Source organism: Medicago truncatula, chromosome 4 (assembly GCF_003473485.1).
Source record: "Medicago truncatula cultivar Jemalong A17 chromosome 4, MtrunA17r5.0-ANR, whole genome shotgun sequence".
NCBI lineage: Eukaryota > Viridiplantae > Streptophyta > Magnoliopsida > Fabales > Fabaceae > Medicago > Medicago truncatula.
The window spans coordinates 54,492,581-54,505,794 of NC_053045.1; positions in this window are offsets into that span (position 1 = coordinate 54,492,581).

Below are 13,214 nucleotides of genomic sequence, written 5' to 3' on the forward strand. Positions count from 1 at the left end.
TATAAATTTGGAGTATATTTTGAAATAAGTGGGACCCATTTTAAAGTTTTAGATAAGTGGTATGAATATTTGAAAAATATAGTGGAGTGGTTTAAATAATTGAGAAGTGTGAACTAATATAATATATTAAGTAGGGTCCATTTATACCACCAAATTGGGTGGCATGGATGTGGATGCTCTTACAGCTCTATGATGTGTTTGTTTCAAGTTATTTTTGTAGATTCTCTTTTGAGAATGAAATGATAGGAATATGTACTCATACATTTGTTACAAGTTTAATAAATTTTATTTTTAAGTATAAAAATATTCTAGAGAATAGAAAAAATTTCTTAAAAAAAATGGAGGAAATAAAGTTCTCATGAAGATAAAAATAAATTTATCTATATTTATCTTTTGACCTTACTAATATAAAGGTTTCTAGAAATATTATTATATTAACCAAACATCTTTAACTTTTCTATTATAAAGGTTCATAGAAAAATTATTATATTAACCAAACATCCTTTTCAAATACATTGTAATAAAATTCTCATCCTTTTTTTGACAAAAAAATTCTCATCCTTGTATTTTCTATATTCGCAAGTTATTTCTAGGAATAATCGACTAAACTTCAAACATTCACATCCTATCGTTATATTTTTTAAAGCTTGCTTACTTAAGATTTTCATCACGGTGATAATCTATTAATTTTGAAAGACCTGATGTATGTTTAGTTTCAATTTTGGAGGGTCAAAATTGATTCAAGAGGTTGTAGAATTGAGTATATCATTTTAGAGGATTTAAAGGATAATTGATTTTGTTTGTAAAATTGATTCTACATGGATTTAGAATTTGTTGTTTTTGGCTTCTACGATTAATTTTAGTTTTAAATTTATTGTAAAATTCACTTTTAACATTTATACATCTAAACATAAATCATTTTACATTCAACTTACTTTTATCTAAAATTATGTTACAAAATTCAATCACTCAAAATCAATTCTTATAAACATTGATTCTAACATATACCTAGCTATTTATAGAAGATACCTATTTGTTTTAATTTGTATTTTAAGTAACAATTCGTGAACATGAAAAGATAGAGGAACTCAACATTTTTCTTTATTAAATGCTAATTTCTTGTCGTAATATCTAAATGTTACGTGTTTATACCTTCTTATTTGAAGATAATATCTTTATTAAACTACAAAATATTAGATGTTATGCATACTTTTTTGTCAATGATATTAAATACAAAAGAGAAAATTTGAGGGCCAATCTAACACAACGGTTGGTTCATACTAAAATTCATAGGGTTAGATCGGATTATAGTAGTGGGTTTTCTTACAAAAGCTTCACAACCACTAATCAAAACCGAAAAGTTGAACAAACAAAGCTTGAATAAAATGTATTGGGGTTGCATACTTTGCTTATCTAGAGTATCAGCTATTGCTCTATTGTTGTCAAGATGATCTTGGAAGGATTTCGAAGAAATTACTGTAAAACCACTCTTGAATAATCTTGTAGAATTAAATCAGGGCAAATGCTTTCCTTATAGAATTAAATAATGGCAAATACTTTCAGTTGATCTCTTCAAATAACTCCCTGGAAAGACTTGTTCATAATATTATTATTTTTTGATAAACAAGGTGGAGAAATTCATCAAAGTTTAATAAACACATATCTCTGATCTTCGTGAGCTTAGCTCTGTTAGAATCGACAATGCATAATATATGCAATGTCTGGATTCAGGTTTCGAACCCCGGACACCATAAAAAAAACACATATCCCTGAATCGCTTTGTGATTGTCAAAAAATAATAATATTTGGTAGGATCAAGGATAACTGTCTACATGAATCATGCAACCATCAAGTACCTTTTGAACAAGAAAGACGCTAAACCAAGGTTGACTTAATGGATACTACTTCTATACGAGTTTTACTATGTGCTACCAATATTTCAAAACCCATGGGGTACTTCGCCATGGGAAGCAATGTAGATTGGTCTAAAAAAATAATACCTTTTTCTAATCCAATTTAATTTGAATCTTTAACACCAAATAGACGGTTCAAATATCTACATAACCTATCAACTATGACAATAATCTAAATCAACCTTAGAACATATGATTTTCTTTTCTTTCTATTAGAGTTGAATTAACTACATTTTTAATGGACGACTTTTGAGATCAAACTTCAATTTTTTTTCTTTTCTTGAGTTAGTGAGTGTTATATATAGCTTTCATCAACCTAATCTTTTTTGAGGGGATCATCAACATAATCTAGTTGATTGTACCATTAAACAAGGTTTTACTTACCCTTTTATTTTATTTTTGTGCGTGTGACAACTAACACACACAATATTAAGATAACCATCCAAGCAAACGAAAACAAACGTCAAAAATAGGAGTTAGGTTAAGTTGATTGCACCACGTTATTTATCAAGTGATACCGTGATAAGCCAGCATATGAAGTGCAACAGTGTCTAATTTCTTCGTGAAAAATAATATAGGTCAGTTTGGTTTATTTTTTAAAAAGAAAATTACCGTTTGTTTATTTTATGAAAATCAACCGTATATATCCTAGAAAAATCCTACAATTTTTTTTTCTTCAGAAAAATAAATTTCTATACAGTAATAATATGTATAAAAACATTTATTTAATCAGATTATATCATGAATTATGACGCTGTTTTCTTGAGTTACTTCCTTAAATTATCTCAACAAATTTTTAGCTGATAAAATGTGATTTAACGTATATCAGTATATGTGTAAAAAACAAAACCTTACAAGTGCATACAAATCAATTTTTTTTACCAAAAAATAAAAAACCATAAAAGAAATCATAAGTGTGAAGTATATATTGGATTTGTCGAAAACTAATCTCACATGTAAATTGGAAAATGTTGTTTCTCGCGAAAAAATGTTTCAAGAAAGTATCAAGAGTGCTATCACTTCTATTAACCCAATCATCCATAATTTCCGCAGATCACTCGTGATTTCCGTATTCTGCATTTATTCCGGCCATTCCCAAGTTTTAATTGGTTGAAAATATTTCGTGAATCTTGAAAAGATTTCTCTTGCTGTAAATAGCACTGCTCAAATAAAATTATGTAAATTTAGATTGCACTGCCATACGGATTACGGAGGGGTATTTTCAATAAATAAATACGAAGGGGTATTTGTTGTATTTGGAACATATACATGTGTACCCTACTTATAAAACTTCCCCCCCCCCCCCCCCCCCCCCACTCACACTTAATTTTATTAGCGAAAACAGTAATGCTTGATTTGCAAATATAATCCTCTATTTCTATGCATTTATGTATATGAATTTGGTTGCTAAGATTATTTGTACCCAAAAATTAGCACTTTTTGGGTAATGTGGTAGGCAAGAGGAGTTACCACTACAAAAGTTGTAGTTATTAATCCTTAATCCAATATACACCATACTTTTACAATTTTTTCCAATTTTAAAATAATTGACACTAATGCAACATTTATTTTATTTTTTCATTAATATACCCTTATTTATTGAATTTTACTCAACTTAACTACCAATAATAAGAATATTAAGGCAAATGATATTAATTTACTATTGAAATCAAATCAATTAATCATTTTCTTAAGAACCACACACAATTCAAAAACTACAATTAAACTGAAAGTGGTTTGATACTTAAGAATTTCACATGAGTTTCACTCGATAATTGATTTGGCCTGAAAGTGGTAAAAACGGCGTTTTTAACACTCCTCTATTTTCATAGTTAATCAAGGATTCATTTCAACCTACAAGAGAGACTCACTAGACTCTGCCAAAATTGACCACTCTAGACAAAAAGTAACTACTACTAGATTATTCCTTTCTCCAATTTAGAATGTGCCACCTAACAAATTACGAGGAGTCCACGTTATCTATGCACTGTGGCGTCCAAAAGATCGTGTCAGGATCTATTACAGTGTTTCATGGCCTACACAAGAAGTTGTAAGGCAATGTCTTGATTTATCACTACTCATAGGTCTAAATTCTCACATTTGATTTGATAAAACAAGACAACAACAATAACAACTGATTAAAGGCCACCTTATCTATCTTTAACCATAGTGTTTATTATCCATAGACTAAAAAAATCGTCACATCAACAACTAAAGCAAGTGTTATTTATGCAACTATTGAAAATGATCCTGGTTATGACTTAGGTAGCTAGCTAGCTAGCAGGTAGCATGGACTGGACATAGCGTGGTTAATAATTTGTTGAATGAAACAGTTAGGTACAGTTATAAACGTAGAAAGCATATGCCAAACAAGTTCTTTTTTGACTCAATATGAACAATAAGTTGGAAATAGCTTAATTTGTGGGGGCAACTGATATATGGAAAAGCCTGATATTTGGGGAAAGTACGATTAAAGATGAAGCTGATGAACTTTCTATAATGAAATGCAACTAACTTTTAAATGTGATAAAAACTATATATTATATATGCATTTTTAAAATAAAAAAAAATATTATATTCAAATTGGTAGAGTATATCGATACAATGCAAAATCGCTAAAAAAATTATGAATCCAAGAACAAACTCGTAACATCCATGTTAATTGCATAAAACGGCAAAATACAAAAGTCTACACTTATAATATACAAGTCTCTAGAATACTTATGTATCTGGATCTGCAACGTTGACAACGCCAAAGTCATTGATTGGATCAGCACTAGATCGAAGTTGATATGACAATTTGAACAGAACAAATACCTAAACGAAACAAGAAAAACAAACAATGACGCACAAACACGGCGAACAAAACAAAGTTGCACTAAGACGATGAAATTTCGAAAGAAAAAATGAAATAGATCTTAAATCATTTATTTCAATAAAAGGGAAAGAGAAAAACAAGTTAGAGATATAATTTTGGATAAAAAATTATCCGTAAATCACTATTCTTTGATAGATGAAGGAAAAAAATTAGGGTTATGATGACGGCTCACAAGTGAGAAGGGGAAAAGAAAGTTATCATATATATATATACATTCTGTTTTTGAATTTTTATATAAAATAACTTTAATTTTCAATATAATATCGATATAAATTTTAGAAGTGATTACAAAAAACAAGTCAAAATTAATTTCACTTGATTTAACACCAAAAAGATATGGATAACACGAAAAAAAACGTTATGATTGATTGATGTATGAAGTCAATTTACACTTACGATTTATATATGAATAAAATCCTTTTTCAAATGTCACGTTATATGGTTGGTTTGGTTCGAATTCAAGATACGATCATGAATTTGTTTTTAATTTATATCTTTTTTTTACAAAATGAATTTATTTTTTAATTAAAATAGTTTAGTTAAAAAAAAGGTTAAATATATTTTTGGTCCTTACAAATATATCAACTTTTCGTTTTCGTCCCTCTAAAAGTTTCCTTCAATTTTTAGTCTCTATAAAATTTTTCATCTTCACTTTTGACCCCTATTTTAAAGTAAATTCATATGTAGAATTCATATTTTTGAATAAGAATTTGTAGAAAAATTCATAATATTATAAGAATCTCTCCCCAAAAAAATTTGAATTTTTTAACAAACATAAATTTAATATGAATTTTTTTATTTTTATGGTTAAAAATTCATATTTAATTTATGTTTGGTTAAAAAATTCTAATTTTTCTTGGGAAAGGTTTTTGCAATATTCTACACATTTCTGTACAATTTCATCATTAAAATATACTAAAATTAAATTTAAAATATAGACCAAAAGTAGTGATTGAAAATTGTATAGGGACTAAAAGTTGAAGGAAAATTTTAGAGGGATTAAAATTAATTATTTATTTTTCAATTTTACGTTATAATTAAAGTTGTGAGGGGAAGAAAACTATTGCATTTCATTAAATAGAATGTGTTCAATACAACGCGGTATTTCTACCAAAATAAGGCCGCTTTAGCTAAACTATGAGCAACCTCATTTGCTTGCCTCCATACAAACTCAACACGAGAGTTTTCATAGAATTGTTTAGAGAGAGTTTTACAATTATCAATTATGTTCCCGTACCTCTGTGGCTTCACTATGACGAGAATTAAAGCTATCAACCAATCTCTTTGTATCCATCTCGAAGTCCACTGTTCCCAGTTGCAGCAAATACACCCAATCCATAGCAGATAACATACCAAGCGCTTCTCATATATGGACTTCACAAGTAGGACTGAAGCAATCTGTTTTAGCAAGTACAAAATGGATGTCCTTATCTCTAATGCACATCCCTATGCCAACCAAATTAGCCATCTCAAAAAAAGCCGCATCAATATTGCACTTGAACCGTCCGGAACTTGGCTTCATCCACTTAGTAATGCAAGCTTGTTGTTCGCTATTGACAGAAACTTTCTGAATCGATTTTGCTGATTTTCAATCCTCAAGCAAAGATTTGGCTCGGTCAAAAACATAACCCTGTGCATCAGTCACTTCCTTCCAGATTTTATTATTCCTTTGCTTTCATATACTCCATATAATACAACCAAACATAGATGCATCATCACTTGGCAGTACCTGAAGTATTCTAAATATGATGTCCTTGACATCTTGGTGCTTATCGAATAAGTGACTAACAAAATAGTACGGGCTCTGCATACTCCATATATTCCTGCTACCTGGGCATCTGAATAGGAGATACATGTTGTCCTCTTCATCCACATTACATAAGGCACACACATCTGCACAATTGACTCCCTTATCACGCAACCTAGTACGTGTCGGAAGACAATTCCGACAAATGCGCCAGAGAAGACTTTTGATTCTTGGTGGTACCTTTAGCTTCCAAATCAAATCTCATGCTCCTTCTACTTTGAAATGAGAGGTATCCAGTAGTTCGTTCATACACATACGATAGGCACTACGAACTGAATATTCATTGTTACTCTCTTTTTTCCAAATGAGTCTATCTTCGCGTACTAAAGGATATAAGGGTGTTGTAACAATATGTTCCACAATTTATTCATTAAAAATAGAATTTAGCAGAGGAACATTCCAACTCTTTTGATTCGGCATAATACAATCTGAGACCCGCAAATTTGTCAAAGTAGTTGCAACATCATCTAAAGGGAAAATAGTAACATCATTTCTTATCCAATAATTATTCCAAACTGATATGGATGTGCCATCACCTATTTTCCATCTGCTACCTGCTTTGAGAATGAATTTTGACTTACAAATACTTCTCCAGACAAAAGTTGGGTTGTGACCTAGTTCAAACTCATAAATTGCATCGCGGAAAGTATATGGCTTTATAAATTCTAGCAATTAGAGTATCCGGTTGTGTCAAAATTCTCCAACCTTGTTTTCCCAGCATTGCTAAATTAAACGTTCCAAGATTTTTAAAGCTCATACCTCCATCTTTTTTACGAATAGATAATTTGTCCCAAGACATCCAATGTATTCCTTTCTTGTTTGATCCTAAGTGACCCCACCAAAAAGAGTTCATCATCTTCTCAATCTCATCACACAACGACGAAGGTAGAGTAAATAAGCTCATAAAATACGTTGGAATTGATTGTAGAACAGATTTTATCAATACTTCTCTTCCAGCCTTAGAGAGGCATTTACTACTCCACAAATTGATTTTCTTCCAAACTCTATCCTTGATGAAGTTAAATGTAGCTTTCTTACTTCGGCCAATCATCAAGGGTAATCCTAGGTATTTACCTGTACCCAAGACAGCTTTAACTCCAAGGATGTTAGCTATATTATTATGATCAACCGATGAAACATTCCTGCTACAAAAAATTTATGACTTTTGGAGATTAACAGCTTGACCTGACGCTTTCTCATAAACTGACAAAATATTTCTCATTTTTTGTGCTTGGTTCGAATTAGCACAAAAAAACAAGAAGCGGTCATCTGCAAAAAGGAGGTGTGATATTATGGGAGCATTATTACAGACCTTCACACCATTAATATCCCCTCTTGCTTCTGCTTTCTGAATTAGTGTTGATAGCCCTTCTGCACATATAATAAACAAGTGCGGTGATAATGGATCACCTTGCCTCAAGCCTCTACCAGGAATGATAGGTCCCGTGACGTTACCATTGACAAGAATAGAATAGTCGACAGTTTCGACACACACCATTATCCATTGTTGAGAAAAGCCCATTTTATCCATAACCTCTCGAAGATAATTCCATTCGATCCTGTCATAAGCTTTACTAATATCAAGCTTAAGAGCCACTTCTCCCACATTACCTTTGACTTTTATCTTCATATGATGAATGATCTCTATGGCAACCATAGCATTATTCAAAATAGAGCGTCCCGGGACAAAAGCCGATTGAAATTCTGAGATGCATTTATCTAACACAACTTTCAGCCGGTTTGCTAGAACTTTAGCTACTACTTTGTACATCACATTACACAAAGCTATCGACCTCCAATCTTTCATGGATATCTGAGTATCTCCCTTTGGAATAAGTGCAATGTTTGTCGAATTTAAAGAAGAAGGGAAAATACCTGTTTCTAACCAATTACGACATTGAGTAAAAAGTTTCTCACCACAAAGTGGCCAAAACTTTTGGAAGAATCCCGGATTAAAACCATCTGGTCCTGCACACTTGTCTGGCTTCATAGAGAAAATTGCAGATTATTATTATTATTATTATCCGCTTAATATTTATGATGCTTTTTTATGATAATGAATAGTACCTATGAATAACTTGGTAAAATCTTCGTGCTCTCTTTGCAAAAAATATTGTGTTATAGACCAACTATAAATCATACTCCCTCCGTCCCACTTTAGAAAAAATATTTGTCCCAAATTATATGTCGCTTTACAATACCAATGAAAAATTATGTTACTTTTTCTATTATATCCTTAACCATTTATTACTCTCTCTTCTTTCAATTCCTTCATTTATCTTTCCCATATCATTTATTGAGGACAATTTTGTAAAACAACTCATAATATCTTTTTCCCACACAATATTAATTACATTTCTTAATATGTGTGAAATGTCCAAAACGTCATACAATTTAGGACGGAGGGAGTAATTTTTCTTTACTAGACTTTGTTTATCGGTTTGGAGAAAAAAGGAATGATTAATTTTGACAAAAAAGAAATGAACAAATGGAAGAACTTCAGGAGTTTGAGAGGGTAGGTTTTTGGAGAGTTTAGTTTATATGAATTTTCAAAATTAATTTACGTTATTATGATATTTTAAAATAAAGAATATATTAATTATAAAAATTAATTTATTATTCTAAAAATATAAATACTATTGCATGTGTGAATTTGATTGGGGTTTCACCACTTGTAGGATTAGAGGTCGGATCTTTTACGGTAGGATATGTTGACCTAAAAGCTACGTCGAACAAAGCGGTTAAACACGAGAAAACATGTTCTCACAGCCAACATGTTTTTATACCATTGCTTGTAACATTTTCGATTTCCTATCAGTAGAGGTTGTTGACCTTCTACATAAAGTTCAAAAGATCATGCAACAATGTCATGTCTCCTAAATCCATGAATGTTGTATTTACGAAGATTGATATTGTCTGTTTGCCTCATATTCACGTGTAAGTATCATTGATATATAAGATTAATAAAACTGAATAAATACTAATTCAAAAATTATGAAAAAAATTATCTATTTTTCATCCTCCAAAACCTCTCATCTTTCTCCCTAGAAAACCAAAAAAATATAACTATTTGTGTGGGTGGACAATTGCCTCTATTAGCTTACTACCGGTAGATCCACCATTGATGCCTAATTAATGTACGGGACAAGGAAGACCAAAAGAGATTATGAGAAAGCAGCACGAGTGAGGTGGATACCGACAACGTGTGATAGTTTTTTGTCCATAACATAACATGACTTTCCAACTGACAACTGTTATCCACTTTACAGAGACATCCTTCTTAAATTCAAATTGCTATCTAGACAGATAGCCGCTTATTTAAGAAAAGATTCATTCAATATAACTATAAATAACTCGTATTTTATCTTTGGATAGGGTGGCAAAATAGAAATTTTAAATATACTTCATCCGTTTTAAGATGAGTGTCGTTTTAGTCAATCGTACATAAATTAAGAAATGCATTAATAAAAGAAAAAGAAATGTAATTTTACCAAATTATCCTAATCAACTATTGGTTTGTTTTCTATTAAATAAAAAATAATACTTTGGAAGTAGTGTAAATATATTAATTGAAAGGTATAATTGAAAAGAAAAAATTATTATTGCTTTGAAAAGTGAAAGTGACAGCCATTTTAAAATAATTTTTTTAGCTAAAACGACACTCATTTTAAAACGGAAGGAATAGTCATTTTGGTTCCTACTACAAATCAATTAATTTAGTGTTTAGCTCTCTAAAGTACTAAAATCATTTTTTATGCAACACATATGGTCCGGTTGTTAATGAATAGAATCATGCTGTAGGAAGAGTACATTTAACTTCTGAACCTTTGTATGTACGGGTAATATATAAATATGCTCCCTTAGCTCTTTTTTATAAGAAAAATTTTAAACAAAAATTAGTCATATTTCAGCTCTTTATTATTATAAGAAAAAATTTAGTCATATTTAAAAGTGTATTGTTTAAAAACTTTTCTACCTTCTATCCAATGTTTGTATTTTTAATATAGTGAATATATTTAATGTAAAAAATATTTGTAAAAAATATTCAAAAAGTTACAAAATTAATGATTGAACTGGTTTTGTTGATTATTTTTTTATTTTCTTCTTATAATAAAGACCGGAAGGGGTAATATTTTATTTTTCAAAAAGATGAAAGGAATAGTAATGTTAGGTTCAATTTCAAATTTGAAGATAAAATACTTATAAATTATCACATTAGGATAAAAAAAAAAAATCATTTTTGGAACTAAAACTCACAATCTTTTGAGCTAAAAGTTTGGGCTAAGACAAAAATTACAATAATATGTAAAACTTATGAATCAAGAACCCAAATTTTGAAATCGAAAGAATTAGGTCAAATGGAAGATTAAAAGTGTATTTAAGTCTATCGGTGATAATCAAATTATTGAAAAAATCGAATCGCATTTGTTCTCTTGAAAGAGTCATAATTTATCTATGGGAGGCTAATTAGTTTTCTTGGAATTTAATTTGCTTTGTTTATACTTTTTTTTCTTCTTCAAAGCTCCTCCATTTTTAAAATTAGGGAAATGTTAACTTGTGTCCTTAAGGCATAAGTTAATGTATTAAAAGTAGAAATAGTTTATTAGAATGTGTGCATTTCATTTCATTTTTACCTTTTTAATGAATTGAATGCACACAATTTTAGAGAATATTTATTCTTTTGGTTTTCTTAACATGTGCTCTAAGGACACAAATTAACACTACCCTTAAAATTAAGTACATCTTTTTAAATCTTCTTTTATGAGGTGGTAGTGAGGTGGCTCGAAAGATTCATATGGTTAAGTGGAAAACTATTTATTTGTCAAAATAAAATGGGAATTTAAAGGTTAAAACTCTTAAAACATATAAGAGGGAAGGAATATCATTCAAAATTTTAGAAAATAAATATGGGATGACAAATAGATGTGTGTGCGTGTGGGGAAAGTGAAAATCTTCATGTTTGGTTTTAGATCATCTCCCTCAAATGTGGTTAAAAATAGTCATGATACATCCTTTTGGTGTGATTCTTGGTTAGAGAGCGAGAGAGTGATAAATGATAGACTCAATAGGCTTGCTAGCTTGGCAACTAATCAATACGAAATAGTGGAACAAATCTTGAATATGAGTATATGGTTGATGGAAGGGAACAAACATGTTTCAATGAGAAAAGAAGATAACATGGAATGTGTGAAGTTGTTGTCTAGTGTTTCTTTGCTGGAAAATGTGAAAGATACTTGGTCTTGGAATCATAAAACATGATAATTCTATTTGGTCAAAGAAGCTTATCATATGACAATTTCGATGATTCTTCGTTAGGTAACGTGTCTTGACACAAAATTGATACCTATGAAGGTATTGTTATTTGTATAGAGAAGTGTTTCATATTTATATTCCCCTTGATACTTGTCTTATAGTGGTTTTTAATGAAACTATACACCATTTTATTTTTTTAATTATCTGGTGGTTCGATAAAGCTTTGATTTGATGGATGTTAATTGTGTGTTTAGGGTTTAATTATGCTATGCACAGTAATAGCTTGACTCATACGATACTATTCAGTTTATTGAGTAAGCTCCTTGTGGTAAACATGTGAAGAAAGGTACATTATATGGTTGACATATATCTGGTCTACTTGAAAATTCATAAATAACCTTGTTTGTTGTTAATTCATAGGAGAACTACTCACGATCTATTATTAACATGGTAATTTTTTTTATCGTGGCAAGTGGTGACATTTCAGAGCTAAGACTTGTAAATTTTATGTTGATGTTCATCATGTTTGAGTGTTATTAATGGTTGAGGTTTGGGTCCTATTTTTTCATCGTTGGGTTACAATTTTGATATCATTAACTTTAATATTTTTCTGTTTATTCATAACACTACTTGTGTAGTAAATAGTGTTGTTAACATGTACTTCATCAATCAGGTCTTGTACAGTGACAAGACCAGATCCATAGTGCTTAAACATTCACACAATGAAAACGTTTATTATTTCATTTTTAATAATCATCTCTTTGTGTACATAAAAACGAAGTATTTAATATTGTGACCACAAGATACTTACTTGTACGAGGAATGCTAGGGATTAGGGGTGGCAAAAATACCTATGTCCACGGGCGTGGGTAAAATCCGTCACGGGGACGGGACGGATAGCTAAGCGGGTATCCACGTGTATAATAAATGAGTATTTGACTATCTATTATTATATGAATATGGACACGGATTTGATTGTATCTATACCTACGGATATCCATACCCGATGATAAATTAAGTAAATGACTAAAATATCTTTATATATCTTATTTTATTTATTTTATTACTTAAAGTTGTTACCTTATTGAATGAAATTTTACCGCTCACCTAAGATTCCTCATTAATAACCCATTTTTATTTTTAATTTTTTTAATTCATCTTATTAAGTTCACCGTTTCCATTTCATTCACATCATAAAACATATCCTGAATTATGTAAAAATCATGAATTTTCTATGGATTATGTATGATTTACGAAATTTGGAATGGATTATGTATGGATGTTTAATAGTTGAAGATTTTTGGTAATTAAAAAAAGTTATTATTTGTAAAAAAAAAAAAAATTAAAAAATTCATGGGTACCC